Below are 4726 nucleotides of genomic sequence, written 5' to 3'. Positions count from 1 at the left end.
TACGGCAAAATAATCGGGGCCTGTGGTTCAACTTTTTGAAAGTTTAGCCACCTAAATAACCCGTAACAAAAGTCTTTTCCAAATAAACACATAACTATATTATGTGTTTTAAAGTCAAATTTAAAGCAAAAAAAAAAAAAAAAAAAAAAAAACGCTTTCAATATCTTGAGCTGGATTTCAAATATATAGCTTAACTCTTTACAACTTACTGATCTGTGACGCAACAAACACTTAATGTTCACGTCATAGAAATATAACGTTATCATTTCCGCGCGAGTGCCATATAGTGTGATACAAGTTTCTCTAAAGTTAAGCGTAAATAATACTATGACTTAATATTTTAATAAGAAAATAACTTTTCTTATTTTATGAGTTTTAAGATGGCATGAAATAGAAAGAATCTGGCAATAAATTAAAGATTAAATGATCTTTTAATAGTGCGTGAAAATGCGTGATTGCAGGGAAACGATACCGGTATATGCGTGCTTTTGCGTTAGAAAAGGGAAATGGTATATGCGTTAAAAAGGGTTACTGCGGGGAGGGGGTTAAAAAGGATCTTCGTAATAACTGAATCTAGAGCAATGAGATAATTATATTGCACTCTTGCCCAATATTTTATATAAAAAAAACTGAATCAAAATGTTTTTATCATTTGCTTTAATAAAATACACTAAGAATACAATTTCAGACTTGAAACTGCTTAGTTATTTCACATTTTTCATTTGTCATGTCTTCAGTTTTCCGCATTCAGATCTCTCTGGATTTCTGCATTTGGAGCCAACTTCCCGGAAATAGACCTCTCCGGTTTTCTGCATTAGGTTTTCCCAAGTTTCCGGGATTCATATCTCTTCTCGGATTCCATTCCGGATATTGATCTCTCCGGTTTTCTGCATTAGGTTCTCTCGAGTTTCCCGGAATCATATCTCTCCGGTTTTCTTTATTCAAACCTTGATAACGACGCCCTGTCAAATCAAATGATTAATATTAAAGCTATTTTTTTAATGCTCTCGAAGGAATACGTTCCTTTCATTCTTCATGTAATAGAACAATTAAATCATTGGAATTAATTTAAGACTGTGTACACCAACTTTAAATACTACCATAACTTCGTCACTATCCTGACACTCCACGCTATTTGTGAAGTAGTGTGATTGTGACGTCATTTTTGCATGCTGAAAATCTACAATCAAATTCCGAGCTACTATAAACAGTCAAATTCAAAAATGCATCAAAACTTATAAAATTTACACTTCATCTATTTTAGGCCTCGTATTTATATGAAATCAGTAAGCACCCTTTCCGTTTTGTGCTATTTCATCGTTATCTCCGAGTAAATTTGCCAGCCCCCCTCCGAATCAAACGGTCGTCCCCTTATGAGCTAGTTCATCATTATCTCCGACAGGTGCCTCAACATACTCAGTTTCACTTGTCAATTTATATGAAGGTCTATTAGAAAGGTTACATATGGCATATCATGTTCAATACGACTAAAATAATTTTTTTTTGTATCATTTGCCCAAATACACAACGCGTTATGATAACGTTAACGCGACATTTATAATATAAAATAAGCTATATTAACGTTATTTTTGTATTCTGCTGATGCCTTTCTAAAAATACAATTTAACGAGGCCAAATATAATTTGAGTGCGCATGACTTTTCAATTTCATGCAGTCATTTGTGCGATAGTACACCTTTGCCAAATATTTTAATTTTAATACAAAATTAACATTTTCTTTAACCCCTACTTGTCTGAAAATGTGATTTTACGACAATAATTAGGAAAAAACACTGAATTGACTCTAACGACGTCACCATTTTTGGATTTTGTTAGCAATGCATGACGCTGAAGAATGACGCATGACTCGTTTGTATGTTCAAGACGTCCATGGATGTTATACTAAAAAATGCAAGCTGATGACAGAACATCTTAATAAACATACTTTGTATAGCAATCTAAACATTGCCTTTTTTTACCGAAAAAAATCATATTCGCCGATAATTCATCCGCATTGATACTTATTCATACCGTAATATGGGAATTTTAGAGGTATTGACTTTGAAAAAATAAACTTAGTAATAGTTTCGTACATCAGCCTAAATGGTGAAATATTCTTAAGTTTCACAGTTGGTGACTTTTTACAATAATATTCATCTACTTGAATGGAAAGGAAATCTCTAGGGCAGAAATTCAAAAAATATGGAAGAAATGTGATAATTTGGCGCTTTTCCAGCAAATTTCCATATATAATCAGTTAGTAAAATTTGACAACTTTTGAGATGGCCCCCTTAAAAATCGGGATGGTAAACATTCGATTTTTTAATCTTAAAACATTAATTATAATATTGAAAATTGATTATCAAAAAATATCAAAATCCCTAGGACAGAAATAATTAGACTCGTACTCGTTAATATAATTCGAAATTTTGACAACATTTTTAATGCTTAAAAATTTAAGAAAAGGATATATAGCTATCTTTGAAATATTAATCGAAAATAATATTTAGAACTTTAGAAAGAAAAAAAGTAAAAAATCATTATTAGGTTTCTTAAGATGATGACTTCAGATAATATCAATTCCAAATCACGCCTCTCCACAAATATCGTTTTCAATGAACTACTGACTACTTTTCTGGCATATATAGTGTATAATGTTAATGTGTTTGTTGTTATATGAACCATATCTTAACGAATGATTGACAGATCTGGTTAATCCTTGATCCATTAAAATTAAATGTCAAATTTCATATTGGCCACACATACGAATAGAAACTTTATTTTTGTGAAAAACATAGGTTACAGATACTAATATGATGGTTTATGGTTTTAGCCCTTTGTATAATAAAACATTAATAAAGCATTGTATGAATATGGCAATCAAAATACTCCCTAATGATAGATTATCTAATAAATATAGTTATTGTGATAAAATACCTTTAATTTAGGAGACGGTTTTCACATTTATATTATAATAGAACACCCCCCCCAAAAAAAAAATTCTCCACTCTTAATTCATTTGTTAGATGGAGAGAACGACTTTCCTCATTTATGCTTTGTTTTCTGTCCATTAAATTCAATCATAAAATTAAAAATCCATATGTAAGAAAAAATGTATCTCGTGTCATTTTCGGCAATGAATACAACATATTTTGGTCTGAGATTCTGATATCTTTTATCAAAGAAAGTATTAATTAAAAAATAACCTGGTTTTGAAAAATACATATTTTCGTCCATGAATATTTCAAATTATAATTAACACTCACCTCCTCTGAGCCAAGCATCAGTATCTTAAAATGAAAAAAAAATTAAGTAATTAAATAACATATGCAGAAATTTCTTAGGATATCAAGATACTATCAAGATGCATGTTTTACCTAGTTTGATTGTCTTTTCTTGAATTTCTCATATAAAAGAAAATTAGAATTGTAGTACCTTGTATTACAAGAAACACAGCTAGGAGAACCAAGATCTTCCACATTTTTCTTCTGTATGTCGAATGAAACACTTACGCCAATCTTTTCATAGTTATATAATTTTCATAACCTATAATCGATTACCGATTAAGTTATGGAACACAGCTGATGATACAGTTTTTATTAACTTTTGATTCTTTGAAGAGTCATTTGAAGCATATGTCGATCAACCGGTGTCATCATAAACTTACTGATGTTGCTTATCATTGGCTGGTCATTTAAGCAGACTGTTTTTTTAATTTTATTTCAAACCTTTTGATCTATAGGCATTTGATGACTATAGCTTTAAATATCATATTCCTGTTGTATTCAAAAAACTAGATGAATATTTCGAGATACATGTACATGTATTTTGTTCAAAAAGTCTCCTCTAAAAGGCTTAATTGTCTTGCATTCTCTTTACTAATGTGCCGACATGATATTGACTGGCAATTTTTATAAACAATAAACCTAGACGCAGGTATAAGAATGATCAAAAAATCAAATAGACAAAATATTGATGTTGTCTTTTTTTATTCATTTATAACACACATGTACGTCAGTAAACAATAAGGCACGTGTCATAATCCACTAAAATGTACTCCGTTACCTTGAAATTTTACAGAATCTTAAACAAATCCACACTTAGAATCTTCAACTGAAGAACACGTACTAGTGTTCATGATTTTGGATGTTGCCCAGCCTAGGCTCTTTAAGCAATATTAAAATTCAACCCGTCTGTTCCTTCAACATTAATTTGCCAACAAAGTAATACAGTGTATATGTTGTAGAACTTAAGATTTTTTCTTTATCATGATAAGTCCAGTCTTGCATTCCACTATATTTGACGATACAGTCTACATCCTCCATTATCTCTAGTATCTCAGTGAATTCGACGTAAAAGACACTACAGAGTCTGCAGAAATTGTTTCATATTAAGATGTTATACAGACTATAAATAGACGACTTGGACCAATTAATTACTTGACAAAAGAAATAACATCAGTTTTATTCACCTTCAACTTTCCTTATTAATGTAATAATATTCCGTTGTTGCCTGCATACGTTGTTTGCAGCTCCCAGTTTACTTGAAACTCAAGAACGTGCCCTGAGTACGATGATTTTATTTAACAGAGCACGCTACTGACAGGTATGTTGATGTAACAGGGATTTCAACAATATCTTTTAATGTCAGCATTTCGTAAATTTCATGGTCGTTATAATGGCCTTATGAGCAAAGATAACTTATCACTGGGTCGTATTTTGGTTGAT

At 31.1% G+C, this 4726-nt stretch overlaps 1 long non-coding RNA gene across 1 annotated transcript; it reads right to left on the bottom strand.

Moving 5' to 3' along the window:
- Positions 1-640: 640 nt before the first annotated feature.
- On the bottom strand, positions 641-3305 carry LOC134238665 (uncharacterized). Its single transcript, XR_009986065.1, has 2 exons — positions 3266-3305; positions 641-962 (listed from the first exon to the last, which is right to left on the bottom strand). It is a non-coding gene; the product is annotated as an uncharacterized LOC134238665 (long non-coding RNA).
- Between the last annotated feature and the right edge of the window lie 1421 nt (positions 3306-4726).

The sequence above is a fragment of the Saccostrea cucullata genome, unplaced genomic scaffold (assembly GCF_032062105.1).
Source record: "Saccostrea cucullata isolate Sc308-1 unplaced genomic scaffold, CSIRO_AGI_Scuc_v1 ctg550, whole genome shotgun sequence".
Classification (NCBI taxonomy): Eukaryota; Metazoa; Mollusca; class Bivalvia; order Ostreida; family Ostreidae; genus Saccostrea; species Saccostrea cuccullata.
The sequence above is the reverse complement of the archived record's forward strand: the minus strand, read 5'-3'. Positions and strand labels throughout refer to the sequence as shown.